We start from the raw sequence: 17,514 nt of genomic DNA, 5'->3' as shown, positions 1-17,514 counted from the left end.
GAAGAGCTTTCACAAGCTAGTATATTTGGGAAAGTGTGCAAAGGGAAAGGAGGAAAACTGGCAGCAGGAAGATGTGATAGCATCAGAGGAATTCTCCCTGTCCAGAGCCTTCTCAGCTTTGAAGAAGTCTTTGAGAAAGCCTGATCTTTTCCCTACAGCTTTCCAAGAGGAGTGAAACCATTATGAATCGAGATGAGCCACTTTTACCTATCACATCCATCTTTGGTCTACAAAAGGCCTCTCCTGTTTTTCTTGATGGGCTCGCGATCTCCACCCATTAGAACTATTCTGTTCCCTTGCTGGTCTTAACTTACACTGTCGTGAAAGAAAGTTAGCCAAGAACCAGTGTTGGTTTTCCCTTTACAACTAAGTTCAACTCTAGCTTGCCAAATCATTAATTAAAAGAATGGCTACAGGTTGTCATAGAATTAGAGATTTAGGTGAACCAGCCCAAAGACATGTAAGGTTTCCCAGACAGGAAACTACAGTGGTACCTCGGGTTAAGGACTTAATTCGTTCTGGAGGTTCGTTCTTAACCTGAAACTGTTCTTAACCTGAGGTACCACTTTAGCTAATGGGGCCTCCTGCTGCTGCCGCTGCATGATTTCTTTTTCTCATCCTGAAGCAAAGTTCTTAACCTGAGGTAGTATTTCTGGGTTAGCGGAGTCTGTAACCTGAAGCATCTGTAACCCGAGGTACCACTGCATACACATAGAATCTGCCATGTTCACAAAATGTGGTACTTCCACTCTTCATGATAAACAGGACATTCCCATAAACAGAAATATGACTACTGGACTCCTAGAAATGGGTTGGATCAAGAGGCATATATTCTGAACTATTAGGGATTTTAAAAAGACTATCCTCCCTGGAAGGGAGGGGAGTAGTTGTGGGCGGGAGCCCGAGCTCCGCCTCCCCCACTCACCTGGCTGGCACCCGCCCCCTTCAGGAGGCACCCAACCAGGTGCCTCCAGGGGGCGTTGTCAGCATCCTAAATGCTGCGGCGCCAGCCCTTCCTCGGCCTCATTCGCCTTCGACCCGTTGCAAGTCACCCACCCTCCACTCCCTTTGAGCTCAGGGTCTTAATTTTCCTGGCTTTGCTATGGACCTTAGGTTGGTCGCCCTGGTTGTCCGGGGGGCCTGGTAGGAATTTTTCCATTTGGCATTAGGCTTTTTGGTTTTTTCGCCTACCTCGTAGCAATCGTCACAACTTTCGTGGTATTGGTGGGTAGGTTAGGCATTGGAAAATGTGTTGTGGAATCGAAGAGCTAGGTGTGGCCATCGCCTATGCCTTCAATATTTTGGGTATTTTGTTAAAGGAATCTGGCGGTCGTGTATTCTGTCCGATGCCTGCTTGGCGGGAGGCCATGGCACGACCCTCAGTGACATCAGGGGTGAGCCTATAGTTGGATGAGCATCAACAGGCTCCACCTACTGGTGAATAAACCCCCTGGTTTTAGACATCCAATGCCTAAGCCAATACCTTTTCACTGCTGTAATCAATAAAGTTGTGGCCTTTTCTTGCCCATTAACCTTATATCATGTGTCCTTGCATATTCATTTCACATTGCGGGGGTCGGGTCCTCGAACCACAACGGCAAGTTTTCAGGCAATTAAACTACAGCTAAGCCAAATAGTTCATCTGGACCACAGATTATTCTTCAGGGCACTGATGTAAACAAAGGCAGACATATCTTAATTCTATTTCTTGGCTGCTTCATTCAAATTTTAAAGCTAATTTACATTTTAGCTCTACTGACCTCACTGCACTAGCACCAAACATCACTCAGGTCTTTGCCATCTACTCTGTTTATTTAGAAATCAGAGGTAATTTGACGATGATTCCTTTCCAACATTTAAGGCTCAATAACTGTTTGCACCATTACTGCCAGCCCTGTGACAAATTTGTTCCAAAATACTAAGGTGTTTGCACGCAGATGATATATGAAGCAATATTTTGCTGCACTAATGCTTCCCAAGTGAGCTCCTTAGAAAGAGAATGCGAACTGGAATCTAATATTTCCTAGCACGTTAATTACAATCTCTAAAATGCTAATGTGGGATATTTGAAAAACAACGTTCCACTTAATTTTCCAGAGATACTTGGCACAAGTTAAAATTACTCTCATTGTGCTGAACTGATGCTTTTGAAACAAGATATAGCTGAACAAATAATTAAAAGTATCTGGGTCACAGAATCAGAGTTGGGGGTTCCACAAAGATCATCTCGTCCCATGTCCTGCCAATGCAAGAAACCCATAACTGAGGGGGTTTTTATCAGCCTTGGATTAAAAATGTCTTCAGAAAGACAAGCAATGCTATCATTGCAGTATGCTACCTTGTGAAGCACAGAGTAGCTTATTTATGCTGAAGTCACAGTAAGAATAAAAGTAACACTTCGATTCAAGTTACAAGAAAGAAGTTTCCAACTAAACATCAGGTAGAACTTTCTGACAGTAAGAACTGTTCAGCAGTGCAACGAACTCCTTTGGAGATTGTGGACTTTCCTTCTTTGGAATTTTTAAACCAGAGGTTGGATGCCTATTTGTCATTGATGCTTTAGTTGAAATTCCTGCTTGCACAGGGTTGGACTAGATGACCCTTGGGTGTCCCTTTCAACTCTACGATTCTGATTCTACCTTTATACCGTGCTTTGTAGAGAGTAAAGCCTCTGCAATTTTTGCTGTGCTTGTTAGTCTCCAGAAAGGATTATTATCTACTGTCTCTCCTGTATCTTTCAAGTTCAGCATTCTATATATGCCTCATGCAGATATATATTTGTATGTTTCTGTGCATAAAATCAATAAGGAAGGGCCTAGCAACTTCCAAGTTCTTCCTAAAGTTCTGTTGAAATCCGCCCCCTCCTTTTTAATTCAAACTCATTCATTTGGGTCCTACCCCCTAGCTAAGTCAGTATAAACCTTACAGAACTAGAATGCCACATTGCTAAAATGAAACCACAGTAGCAGACTGAGGGGACAAATAATGCCTTCACTTGGTATTCATGAGCTTGCAAAGACTGGACCAGCTGCAGTGCAGAGCAGCTGCAATATGATACAGTATGTGTATTTGCAAAAACACCTTTGCTTACTCTTCAACCACTGTTAAGAACGCATACTATATATCAGGGGTTGGGAACCTTTGGCCCATTGGCCAATCTTGGTCTGCCAGATGGTGCAATTTTGCCTGTGGGACCATTTTGCCCCCCCCCCCATTATGCCCAGCTGTCAATCAGCTGGTATCATATGTGATGCCAGTTGATTGGCAGAAGGGTGGGGTCAATTCTGCCTTGGAACAGATGCCTACAGCCAATGAAGCAGGTTTTAACATGTTCAGGGAACATGTAGCCCAAGGAAGCCTGTCGAAAGAACTTTGCCAGCCCTATGATTATGATGATTTATTTAAGGTCTCAGGGCAGTTCACAGGATAAAATCAGAATATAAAACCACAAAGTATATAATCAAAATAAAAACCACCACCACCCAATACCCCCCCCCAAATAACCATAGGACACCAATCAAATCAACCAAAGGCCTGGTTAAAGAGAAACATTTTTGCCTGGCACCTAAAGGTGTATAATCAAGGTGACCACCCTGGGGAGAGCATTCTACAGATGTGGAGCCACTGCAAAAAAAGGGCCTGTCCTCGTGTTGCCACCCTCTGGACCTCTCATGAGCAGCATGGGGCAATGCCACTTGTGCCCAGCTGGCTGTTGGGCACTTGGGAGCCCCACACAAGAGATTTTGACAGGTTGGGAGCCCCCAGCCACCTGCCAGTCATACAATGTCTTAATGATACAATGTGGTTTGCTGAGCTGGAGGGCTCAAATTCGGCCCACAAGGCCAATCCTGATGAGAATCTCACTTGTGGAGGCAAAAAGGTTCCCCATTCCTGCTATACATGCCAAACATGTGAAACATGTTTAATCAAGTTATAAGACGAATGCAAGAGAAGATACCTTAGTCCTTCTCACGGATGGCAAAATAGTGCATGCAGGATAGAGAATTTATTTCTACCTAGAAATAAAAAATTAAAATTCAAGTGCCACCAGACACAAAGCAGTTAACATTATCCATATGACATGATCAAAGGGATGACTGGGCATCTAGGCATTGTGTAGGTTCTGCAAAACCAGTTTCAGGATTGGAAAATCCCCACTGTTAATGGTTGTGGGTTTTACCTTTGCTCCATTAATATTATCTATTCTAATACCATGTAAAGTCTATAATGAAGAGCAAAACAAACACCCATGAGCTTCGATTGCCTTTAATCTTGTTAATCACCCACCTCCAAGGAAGATATGGCAACCTAATTTAAAGATATCAAAAGGTGTTGACACTACTAAGTAAGTCAAATTTAAACCTTTGTAGTCTTCAGGCCTATTACTGCTTTCTCCTGCCACTATTCCATTTGTTAAGGAGCCCTCTAAGATTCCTAACAAACAACTTTAAATTAAGGAAAGAGGCTGTGTTTGCTTTGGGTTTTTGTGTTGTCATCTCATGTGCATTTGGGAAAGGCAAAACTGTGGCCACTGTGCAGCCTGAGGCAAATAACAAAATGGCTTCCCCTATATTCTATATATAAAAGCTGACTGGACTGGCAATCAAATATCAATTGCAACATTCTCCACAGTCTCTTTGAGAAGCTGCACAGGGTGCACACAGCTTTATCGACCAACATCTCACCACCACTCCATGACCCACACCACCTGCCACCTGGGGCCTCTTTGTGCCCACTGGTAGGGTCAGCCCTGTGCCCAATCTGCCACTGTTTTCAGGAAACCCTTCCATTTTTTACCCCTGCAAATGATGCCCACACAGCATCTGAACACTTGTGCTCCACATTCGTGAATTCCCTATGGCCAGGAAATGACAATTCTATTCTAGAACCTGAACAACCATGAAAGGATGGATTATTCCAACACCCAAACTGGTAGCTGGATAGCAGAGTGACACCCCAACCCCACAAAAACAAAAGTTGTTTATTCTTGACTTCACATACAGCTTGGAAAACCTGACCTATATATTCATTGGAAGCCTCATTCAGCAAGACTGCACATGCACACCACTAAGGCAGTGTAATGTAAAGCAAAGAGCAGAGCCACAACCACGTTGAACTTTTGCTTTTATTCCCCCCCCCCCCCATGTAGATCTGTGCTTTTTTCAACCACTGCATCACATAATCTATTCCGTAACCTCCCTGTGTACTCTCTGTGCGGATAAATGTGCAGTAGTTTATTTTTAGTGAACTTTTTCAAAGAGTTTTATTTTAAAGCCCAGCTAATCTTTGCTGGTCCACGGACAAGGCTGATCTCTTGATAAATCTTAGTGCAGATTTGCGGTGAGCTGCAAGAAGACACCGAATGCCTTTTCAATTAATCCTCCTTCATAGGCCCTCTTGCAAAACCAAAAGCATTATCCCCCCACAAAAAGGCCAGCTGAAAGACTGGAGTGGCGAACCTACCATTTGTGATTTCTCAGAATCTCCCAGATAACAGGCATGCTCAGACATGCACCTGCCTTTTATCTGATGCCTTTCATTTTCTTCACAAGATATTTTTAGCATCGTGGTGGAGAAACCAATTCACACTGCTGAAATTATTTAAAGTGTTGTTGTTTTTTTAATTGACGCAAAATTCACATTCTTTCCTAATGTGGCTGAATAAACTAGAAAGGAGAAGATGGAAGAGCTGGGAATAGGGTCTTCCAATATTAGATCAAGAGTCTTCTTTTTTAGGTTGTGCATGGAGCAGGGAGTTTCTGTGCTCTTTTAATTACACTTCCAGACTGTTACTATTTTCAGGTGGGATTCCATCACATACTGGCATGTTCAGGTTGCATAATTAAAGCTAATTTGGAGCTCTTGCACAACAAACCTGCTTGCCCCCTCCCCGTTTTTCCCCAATAATGAAAATGCAGTGGAAAACATGGGGTAACACTTGCTGTGACACAAATCAGAGGGAATGCTCATTAAATAGCCGAGGCCGCCTAATCTGCCTGCAACACATCAAGGTGAATTTTCAACAAACAGTTCAGTTGAAAGTGCCCTGAGAGGCACTTTAATGAGAGGTACATTCAGTGCCATTTAAAATAATAATGTAACAGCACGTTTTGTTTTCCATTGTATAGGAGATGTTAATACAGAATCCATCTTCACTTTTTCTTTTCCTGATGCTAACTCCTTTATCATTCCAAATCAGATTCCAAATGAAGAAGAAAACGCAATACCAGAGCAACAAGGAAAAATGCATTTGCTAACATTTCAGGCATGTGCTGCTAAGCATGCGATGGCCACTGAATTCCAGAGCAAGCACAATGTCTCATAAACATTTGCAAAGACTCCATTAGTATAAATGAGATGGTGATCACGCTCTTTTCTCCTGTTATGGGCACACATTCCAGGCCTGTATCTCTCTCAGTTCCCTGGACTACCTCTGAAGGAGAAATGAGCGTCTTGAATGTATATGCTCTTTCCAACTTGTGTAAAAATCATAATGGACACTGGCTGAAGTTCTTAGCAGAAGGTAGGTAATTAGCAACAGTGATGAACGGGAAATGCTTTGGGGTTGTTGGTTTTTTAAAAGAAACCACAGTATGCTTGCAGCCACACACTATTGATGTATGCTTGAAGCCATACAGTATTTTTAACCTCATTCATAAACCAGTCAATGTGTACAAAAAGAAGTATTAATCACATCAGCTAAGAGACCTGATTGTTTCCGATTCAGCAACTGGATATTGTTATATTAAAAGCATTCCTCTAGTCTTTGTGAGCCAGCCAACCTTCTCATTCCCTCTGGGTCTTGAATAGAATTGGGGCAGAAGAGCACAGAGAAAATGTACTTAAACCTCAACACAGCAGGCATGCAAGGCAGTATCAAATGTGTGTTACACATATCCGGGCTTTCTTGGATGAAACCCATTTCCTAGATCCACTTTGATTAGGGTTTAGGCCTGGTTTTGTTATGGGAACTGCCTGAGTTGCCCAGTTTACCTCAGTTGAGAGAAGGGCATGGGGAGTGTGTTCCTGTGAACTTTCCTCAATCTCTCAGAGGCTTTTGATACCACCATCCAAGGTATTCTGCAGGGGCGGCTGCGAGTTGCGAGTGGTGGCTATGGTTCCAATCTTGATGGGATGGTTGTTTTCAGAGGGTGGTACTTGGGACGTTTTGTTCAGTCCTGTGGAGACTTGAGGGTTCTTTCTTCAACATCTACATGAAACTAGTGAGTGGGGTCATCAGGTGTTTTGGAATACATTGTAAGCAACATGCTGATGACACACAGCTATACTTCTCCTTCGCAGGGGCAGCAGTGCTGGTTTGATATACTGCCTTGAGAATTGATTCAATGAGAGCCAAGAAAGTGAAACTTAATCCAGACAGGACTGAGGCACTGCTGGTGGGTGGTTCCCCTTTGGATGGGGTTATACTCCCTTTGATGGAGCACATAGGTAAAAGGTAAAGGTAAAGGTACCCCTGCCCGTACGGGCCAGTCTTGACAGACTCTGGGGTTGTGCGCCCATCTCACTCAAGAGGCCAGGGGCCACCGCTGTCCGGAGACACTTCTGGGTCACGTGGCCAGCGTGACATCGCTGCTCTGGCGAGCCAGAGCCGCACACGGAAACGCCATTTACCTTCCTGCTGGTAAGCGGTCCCTATTTATCTACTTGCACCCGGAGGTGCTTTCGAACTGCTAGGTTGGCAGGCGCTGGGACCGAGCCGCGGGAGCGCACCCTGCCGCAGGGATTCGAACCGCCAACCTTTCGATCGGCAAGTCCTAGGCGCTGAGGCTTTAACCCACAGCGCCACCTGCGTCGCCACAGCGCCACCTGCGTCCCCACAAGCACATAGGTAGCTAGTGGGTATTTCTGAATCCATTACTGTCACTTGAGGCCCTAGTGGCCTTGGTGGTGCAGAGTGCCTTCCTTCAGCTTTGACTTGTGGCCTAGCTGTGCTCCTATCTGTCCTCTATGTTTGACTATTGCAGTGCATTTTACATTGGGCTGCCTATGAATGTGGTTTGGAAACCGCAGGTGGTATGCAATTAGGCAGTGTCATGGCCGGGTTCACGGGCAATCAAAGTCCCAGTTGGGGACGTTGGGACCGGGGGCAAGTTGGCAGGGTGGGAGCAGGAACGAGAGTCCAGAAGCCAGGAGTCAGGAAGCCAAGAGTCCAAGGGTCAGAGAGCTGGGAGTCAAGAAGCCAAGGGTCCGAGGGTCAGGAAGCAAGGAAAAATGAAGGCAGGGGTCCAAGGAGCAAGGAGTCAAGCAACCAAACACAGCAAGGCAGGGAACGTGTTGCTGAGGCAAAGAGCTGAAGGGAAATGCTGACCTTATATCCCTTGCCACCAGGTGCTATGAGTTACCAATCAGCCTCATCTGTGAAGCCACGCCTCACCTCTTCAGAACAAACTTAGGAAGGCCCCAGTCCTGGTCACAGGGCCTGGCTCCTGCACGCACACCTGACAGGCAGGCAGATTGTTGACTGAGGCAGGATGGTCTGAACGTACAATACCAATTCTGGCTGAATGCATTGGCTCAATTCAAAGTGCTGGCTTTGACCTATAATGCCTTATAGACCACAGAGCTGAAGGGTTAAAAGGGACCTTGAGGGTTATCTAATGCATCCCCCTGCAATGCAAGAATATCAACTAAAGCATCCATGACAGGTGGCCACCTAACCTCTGCTTAAAAACCACAAATGAAGGAGACGCCAGCACCTTTCAAGGGAGTCTGTTCTACTGTCAAACAACTCATACCATCAGAATGTTTGTCCTGGTTATGCAGCTCAGGATCCCAGTACCTCAAAGACCACCTTGCTGCACATGAACCGACCCGTGTCCTGTGATAATCATCCAAGGCCATCTTTGTGTGCCCCAACCATGGAAGGATCAGAGGGAGGCAACACACAATAGTTTGAAATGAAAATCAGCCCTCCTCCAACATTTGTCCTACTTCACTGCATGCCTGGAAACTGAGTTGCATTCCACAGTGCAACAATCCACAAAGCTTTGTAAGAGTTTTGTTCTAAAACTCCCACACAATTCTTACTGGGGGTGGGGGGTGGGGAATTGTTCAACATAACATATGATTATGTATGAGACTGGCAGCCATCAAAATCCTAAGCAAAAAACCAGATGGGGTTCTTCCCTCTCCTCCTTCCTCTACAGCATTTGAATGCCTCCATTGTGCCCAACTAGGAGGCTGGGGCAGGACCAAAAAACCTCACCCATTTCTGCCGCTGGGCAGCACTCAGTCTGGGTGTTGTTTCTGGCAGAAACACAATGCCACATTTTGGTGTTCTTTGGACATTGCCAGCCTTACATTATTTTGCATGCCTAAAGGACACTGGAAGGACAGAACCTGAAGCTGAGGCTCCAATACTTTGGCCACCTCATGAGAAGAGAAGACTCTCTGGAAAAGACCCTAATGTTGGGAAAGATTGAGGGCACAAGGAAAAGGGGACGGCGGAGGACGAGATGGTTGGACAGTGTTCTCGAAGCTACTAACTTGAGTTTGACCAAGCTGCGGGAGGCAGGAGTGCCTGGCATGCTCTGGTCCATGGGGTCATGAAGAGTTGGACACCACTAAACGACTAAACAACAACAACAAAGCAAAAGGTGGACTGGAACCCATTGGTGTGTGTTTTTTTAATTATAAAAAATTAATTGTGAGAGTGATTGGATGCACAAAAATGGCAACCCTGTCTTTCTGAAGGCACTGCTATGAGTACACCATTGTAATGCTGGGCCTAGGAGTTAGAAGACTGAATGCTCCACAAATGGCACTCTGGTTAATAGCTCCAGGCCTAAACATTCTCCAACAAGTATTCACAGATACTGAGTTAAGAGCTGATTAGCAATCATATTGCATAAATTATTGGGGCTTGGTTGTCTTCTTGTTCTCAGGTTCATGGATTTCTTAATGTTAAAGCAGCAGTGATGGCATGATCAGGTTTGGAGAGCTGGGATCAAGGGTGGCTGCCAAGCCATTGTACGTCATTGATTTTTTTTCTTTGATGAGTGATATGTTGGCAGGAAAGCAATGCATGTTACTGTTCGTCTGCCAGTTGCGCTCTCTCTCTCTCTCTCTCTCTCTCTCTCTCTCTCTCTCTGCATTTATTAGTAACTCATTATATGCAATTTGGATATATTGTAATTCTTGGGTGGGCAAGAGGGGAAACACCACTGCTAAAAGGAAAGGAATCCTACCACTGTCATTGATGGTGGTTATGACATCCTTACTGAAATTTTGCTGCTCTACTAAAATGCAAAAATGCATTGTCCTTAAATTCTACTTAAAAACACAGTCTAGTTTGCTTTCGGACCAAGCAGCAAAAGTTTTATATTATATTAACTAAAATATGTAAGTCAATAAACCTTTGAAATTTGCTTGCTGTGGATTTTCAACAAATAGCAATATGTAGATAATAAGAGATGAATTCCAAAAATAAATATTCAAGCAAGGCTTCCCCCAAAAGTCACAAAATAGTGTGCTAGATTTCTCTTCATCAACAACTCTTCATCAAACTAGATGGCAAAAACAAAAACAACAACAAACCAAGCCAGATGAGGCAGGAGAAGTGGGGAGGGCCTGTTGGTCAGAGGACAGGTGTCTGTGTTTTGTAAGAGTTTTAAGACAGAGTGTGAGAGAAACTAGCAGGCATTCAAATGAGGCCTGTTCTGGTGCTTTACAGGTTTCAGGTTGCACCCAGGCCTCCTGGGGATGGGAAAACACATAATGGCTGATCCCCCATCTCTGCTGTTAACTCAGTTCTGCCTCCACCTTTGGCAAAATACACAGGTTCTTTTGGTAGGTAAAGAACAAAGAGAAGCGAGGCTGTCCTTATTAGTTTCATTACATATTATGGCTGGAACCCCAAAAGCTGAGGAGGACGTTTGTCATACAGCATAGGGGAACATAGTTTGTGCACCCCAAGTTTGAAACTCCCTTGGGCACATGAACTAATTGTGTAGTTCTTTGGACCCAGGGCAAAACTATTAAAGTAGTGGGATGTCCACAGAAAAGAAGGTGGTTTGGGGCGAAGGTTCACATTTTGCACATTAAAAGACAAGTTTCAGTGTGTATGTGCATGCGTATTTTAAAATGATGCTTGTACAAATGTGGAGGTCTGGACCATAATTTAGTTGCACCACCTGCAAATATTTGCCTCCAAACCGTAACTTAAATATTTTTTATTGTTATTAAATTTCACATAACAAATTTCAATTTAAACAAATCAATCACCTTTACATTTAGAATTCTCCTCTGGTTTCCATTGTCCATCCCTTTTTAATGAACTTATCCTTCCACCCCCCCCCAATTTGTTGTATCTATTAACTTTCCCAGTGTATTTTGTCTTTGACAAGTATTACTCTAATCCTGCCAAACAGTGATTTAAATCTGGGTGCTGCACATGAGAAAGAACTAACATCCAGCAATAAACCTCTGTATGTGGGGCAGTCCCACAGGCATCCAGTTTCAGGGCTGCCTCGAGGCAGACAGATTTCTGAATGGCATGCGTTTGATATATGGCATGCAATGTGAAATCTACTCATCTTACTGTATACAAATATATTTTGAGGTGAACTCTCTGCAAACGCTCTTCCGTTCACAATTTAAACTGTGACTATTACAAACTGTGCCTGTTGAGTACCTATGTAGTCTGCATTTCCCAGACGAGGTGTCCAAGAAGGCAGCTGCTGTGCTGGCGTGGCCGGTTGGTGTGTGCGTGTTCATTGCATTTTGGAAACAGGTATGTAATTTGCAAAATAACACCATGGCTCCTCACATATGCCCCAAGGGCAGGGCATGCATCCCATAAACGTGACCTTCACAAAAGCAAATCAAGCGAGGCTGGTTGTTGGGAAAACAAAAGCCTCTGACAGTGTGAAGGAGAACACCTTGCCTCATGAACAACGGACACTCAAAACCACCCATAAACACCAATGCCACAATAAATTGGGTAGGAAAAATTATGGGGAAATGCAAATGTGGTGGTCTGGAGAATTTAACAATACAGTGGTACCTCGGGTTACAAACGCCTTGGGTTACAGACTCCACTAACCCGGAAGAAGTACCTAGGGTTAAGAACTTTACCTCAGGATGAGAGCAGAAATCGTGTGCCAGTGGTGCGGTGGTAGTGGGAGGCCCCATTAGCTAAAGTGGTACCTCAGGTTAAGAACGGTTTCAGGTTAAGAACGGACCTCTGGAATGAATTAAGTTCGTAACCAGAGGTACTACTGTAATTGGATCACCACTGTAAACTTTATTCACTTGTAGTGAATAGTTCAACAGATATAGTATAGTTTTCTCTTGGAGCCAAACTGGCCTGAGCTTCCCTGCCTCACAGTGTGTCATGGATGACACCGCCATCTTCTCCTCTGTGCAGCATTCCATGTTTCCAAATATGGAGTATGCGTCAGCAGCAAATTATGGCACAATATATTATCATCCCTGTTGTAGATCAGCAATTCCCATTTTGTTTTTAAGACTTATGGACATGTTTGGATTTTTTATTAACTGTCATGGGTACCACTCCCCTCTGGTCATCTTTTTCCCCACCCTTCCCCCATATCAGATTCCTGCCACAGACAGAAAGGAAGGGCACACACAAGAAAAGGTCACTTTTCTATGGGATCTGGGTAGCAGTCAGATCCATTAGAATTAGTCTGAGTCATTAGAAGTGCATAGAGCTGAAAGAGGAAGTAGGAAAGTGTCCCTCTTCCACCTTCCTCCTTCAGCTCTGTGTACTTTTCAAGGGAGAAAAAGGTAACCACACTCAGCACCTCATGACCAAGGGGACAGCAAGGCATTGGATACTTTGTGGCCATTGGGGGGAGCCCTCACGGGTGCCATTGCACATTGGCAGCCACTGGCACAGATGGGAGGAAAGGCAACCTTGTTGAGTTAATGCACAGCCTTTCCTGCCTGGCATCTACTATAATACCAAAGCACCATGTGCAAAAAAATGTGACCCATTCTTTTTCAGCATTTGTGTGTGAAGGTTGTAATGGGTGATCCAAGCTGAGGGGAGTTTGGTCACTACTCTTTCTGAGTCATGTCATTTTCCTTGACCACTGGCAGAAACCAAATAGGCACTTGGAAAAAAAATCTGTCTCAGTGTCCTTCCTACCTAACAACGTAACACAGAAATGGGGCGCCCATGGTTCTCTAAATGTTGCTGGACTCCATCCCCCACCTTGCTGGCTGTGGTTGATGGGAGATGAATTCCATCAACATGTGAAGTGCCACCGGTTTCCCATCTGGTAATCACCATTGTTAAAGACTTAATGGAGAAGCCCATCATATCTCAGATCTGCTGTATAGAAAGTAAACTTTCTGTGTCTTATACAAAACCTCTAACTCATAAATCAAGATCTTCCATTTCCACATCTAGTTTTTACAAGATGAGATAAGCTACTTTCAATGTGATAGTTACATATATGGAAGGAGCCATTTACTCAGAAAAGGAAAGTGTCAAAGGCGTTATCAGCCAGGATGTTGTTGTTTTAAAGAGCAAGCAGTGATGTTTTAGATTTTTAAAAGACCCTGTACCATTAATCTGGGCTTTTATTTGTGGGGTATGGGAAATCCAATAGTATTTATAAGCATTCCTAATTGATGCTGAAACGACCAGGTTCCTTTAGCTGAGTATCATTATCTTAATTTTCAAATGAAATGTCTGCATGCCATCTGTGAGCGATCTCCTCACAGCTTTATTCAGCTAAGGCCTTTTTGGCTGGGATCAGTTTCTCAGTTCCTCTTCTAAATGTGTTCCTTATCTCCACCACTTCCATATGTTGCAATTCTGCTGAGTTTATGAGGATATATGTATTTATTTTAATTTTTGCAGAAGGAAATATGATGGTGAAACCCAGAAAATATGAGGTACCGGTAATTCTCTTCTCTTCAGGGCTGCCAATCTATAACTTCTCACCTAGCTCCTTCCTGCTTCCCCACATTCCTGGGATTATACCCTCAAATCATCACCAACTCTTTATACATTAATATTGATGGGATGAATAGTTATAGGACCAATAGTTATACCACCAATAGTTTCTAAAATTAGCTCTTACCATCCACTTCCAGTGTGCCCCCATTCCACTTTTTGCTGCTGCCCTCAGGTATCTGCTTCCTGCCCCTCCTTTCCCCCAGTCTCCTAACTTCCCATTTACAGTGATACCTCGGGTTAAGTACTTAATTCGTTCCAGAAACTGAAACTGTTCTTAACCTGAAGCACCACTTTAGCTAATGGGGCCTCCTGCTGCTGCCGTGCCGCCAGAGCATGATTTCTGTTCTCATTCTGAAGCAAAGTAATTAACCTGAAGCACTATTTCTGGGTTAGCGGAGTCTGTAACCTGAAGCGTATGTAACCTGAAGTGTATGTAACCCGAGGTACCACTGTATTCCTTCTGCTTGCACTCCAAAATTCTCTTGCTTACTAAAAACAGCTTCCTTTTCATATCCTGTTAGCCTAAACATCCTTGCTGGGGATTTGGTCAAGGGTTCAAACTGTAAATAAAAGTAACATTTCTCATGCATTGTCTTTCTGGTAACTATATACAACTAAGAAAGCATGACGGAAGCTGAGTTGCAGAGTTAATTGCTATGCCCAGGCTCAGAAAGCTCATACATTTCTAGTTTTTTTTAAGGAAACCTTTCCTGAAAGTGCCTTTCCTGCCTCTCCAATTATAATGATCTAGTAAAGCTAATTACACAGAACGCATCTCTGACAAACCAACACTGAAATTTGGAAGTTCGCTGTGCCTATATCTTACTCGTGACACACATTTTTCTGTGCCAGTTTCTTCCGGCTCCTAAAGGCCTGTTCTCACAAGCAGCTCGGCCCATAGCAGGCTTAGAGGAAAAGACAACCTATGCTGACTCCTCCCATGTCAAACTGTAGCCAGGTAGCCATGTTGATCTGACGCAGCCAAAATATATATAAAAATTGTCCAGTAGCATCTTAGAAACCATCTACGTTTGTTCTTAGTATAAGCTTTCGTGTGCATGCACGAAATCTGAAGAAGTAGCCAGGCAGTTTCAAGAAACTAGTGGTGGCATGCACAAGATTCATCCTGGATTTGGATTTTAGTATACCCTACTTTTGGGTTGAAGTATATGGTGGTGGCTGCAGCAGTAGCAGCATGCCAAATCTAAATCCTGCAGGTTGCACAGGCTAGTCACCATGAACTAATGTGGCTAAAGGTCAGCATCGACGGCTTCTTCTCCATGACTGCCATGGAATCCATCGACCACACTGTACAGAGAATTATAATTTTCTCATAGTACATGCTTGCACCATGACAATAACCAGTCCAACTTGCTCACAGGTTTCTTGTCCACACAAACAATGAAAAAGCTATACTGTAACCAATGCTGAACCCTTAAAGCAGAGGAACTCAAATGAAAATGAAAATATCAATAAAAAGTGTGGGTGTGGGTGTGGGTGCGTGTGTGTGAAGCCGCATATAAATTTTGTGAAATATATAAAGAAATTATCTTTATTTATGTTTTTCAACATGACCTGGGCAGCTCCTAGTTTACGGATTGATGATTAAGTATGCCTTTTTAAGAAACGGCTTGAAGGGCCTTTGTTTCCTGCTCTACTGCCCCACTAGACAAGACTTCATATTGTATTAGGAATTACTGCAAGATAATATGCATGTTGAAACGCAGATCACCACACCCATCCTCTTTCTTTCTTTCAGACAGGATGATTTATGTTCCCAGCATATTACTAGGTCATATCTTTAACATTATTGTGACTAGGAGTCAAATTAGCATTTTATTAGTTATTGTTCCCAATAAACCATTTGAAGAAAATGCCATTTTTCTCAGAAGTCAGATTAATTTCAGTGGAGATTACTCCCAAGTCAGCTTTTTGATTCTGGGAGTGGTTGGACAGATTTGCGGGGGGGAGTCCACTGGGTGCTTTTTTGTGGTGTGAGTGAGTGAGAGGAATCTACTGGGACAGAGCTTGTATTACAGCTAAAACCCAATTTAAAGCCAGCCATACTGTTTCTCTTTCTGCATACAGCACACAGGTGTACACCTATGTGTCTCTATCTACCTGCAAACTTTCTGTGTGTATAATCCTATATATTGCATGGTTTGTTTTTTAATAGGCTTCTTAGCTGCGTGGGCTTTTCTAGTGACAGAATGGCAGACCTATAAATATTTCCTGTCTTCCTTGTTTTGGAGTTCTTGCATCCCACTTTTCATCAGGCATGACATCCAAGTGGTTTACATAAAACAAACAAAAAAAAACCCTTACCTATAAAGTTCAATTGAAAAAGCCAACAGTAAATAAAACACACAAAAAGAAGACAGGAGACTGAAAAAACTTCATTTTGAATTAATAAATAAAATAGCCCTTAGTGATCTTTTATGATCAGTTGCACCGTAACAGCCATTTAGTAAAATTAAAGATTATGGATGCGAAGCCATCTTTTACAGTTATTTTGAAATACATAGCTACATTTTAATGTCATTCATTCTCTGGGGCTAACATGGGGTGAAAAGGGGAGGAGGGTGATCTTTCTGTGTTCCACTATCATTCAGGACCTTTAAAAAACTAAAAATATAGAGAAATATCATTTCAGAAGATAGATACTGTAGATAGATACAGCTTGGCCCCTTAGTATGGGGGAAGAAAACCCTTGACATGTACTGCCACCTGTTGGGAATCATATGAAATTTCTCTTGGTCCTAACTATACAACAGAAATATTTGTAACAGATTTTCTGTCTTCTATATAACACCATCCCCTAAGTAATATTCTAAGGTAAGGAACTGACACATTGCATTTACTGTGGGGTGGAGGGTGCGGAAGTGGAAATTCACCCAATTATCAGGGTGGGAGAGGGAACGTATTTATGAACAGATGAACAAGGAGAAACATGTTAGTTTTGTCCATTTAATACATCAATATCAGATATTTAAAATCTCTCTAAAATATGGCTATTTGAATGCAATAATATGCAATTTAGGCTTAGGCTCAGTGAAATCTTTACATTGCTTAAATTAAATATATAGTGTTGGATCCTAACTTCAATTGGTTCAAAGGCAATCCTGCAAGATCGCTAACTAAGATAGGATACTATTATTATAGATTTTGAGAGGGCACCCTCCCAAACTCTGGATTTTGATTATTTTGAAGGGAAGATTGCAGGCCAGTGGAAAAATACAGGCTAAGCTTCCTTTCCAAGCCTGGGATACAGGCATTAACATGACAAAAGGTGTTGATGGCCCTTCTAAGTGGAATCATGGGCCTGGGCAGACAGAGGGTTGCCAAGGTAACTGGGTGGGAAGTGACAAGGAAAGAGCGTCTTAAGCAAGGTGCGCTGGGAAGAAGAAGGGAGAAGAAAAAGACTAAGATCCATCTTGGGCAGACTGGCTGGGAGAGATGCCTTTGACTCCAGTGCTGGATGGAAATGAAATGACCATGCTGTAAGATCTGGACTCCCTCCATGCAGACTGAAGGTGTAAATAGGTGGATAAATCATATTTCTT

General features: G+C 43.2%; 1 protein-coding gene across 4 annotated transcripts in view; it reads right to left on the bottom strand.

Moving 5' to 3' along the window:
* The window catches only part of SLC1A2 (solute carrier family 1 member 2), an 89,852-nt gene that overhangs the window by 55,103 nt on the left and 17,235 nt on the right, over positions 1-17,514 (bottom strand). The window lies entirely within an intron of this gene.

Source organism: Podarcis gaigeae (assembly GCF_964106915.1).
Source record: "Podarcis gaigeae genome assembly, chromosome: 1".
Classification (NCBI taxonomy): Eukaryota; Metazoa; Chordata; class Lepidosauria; order Squamata; family Lacertidae; genus Podarcis; species Podarcis gaigeae.
This window is presented reverse-complemented; position numbering and strand designations above follow the sequence as displayed.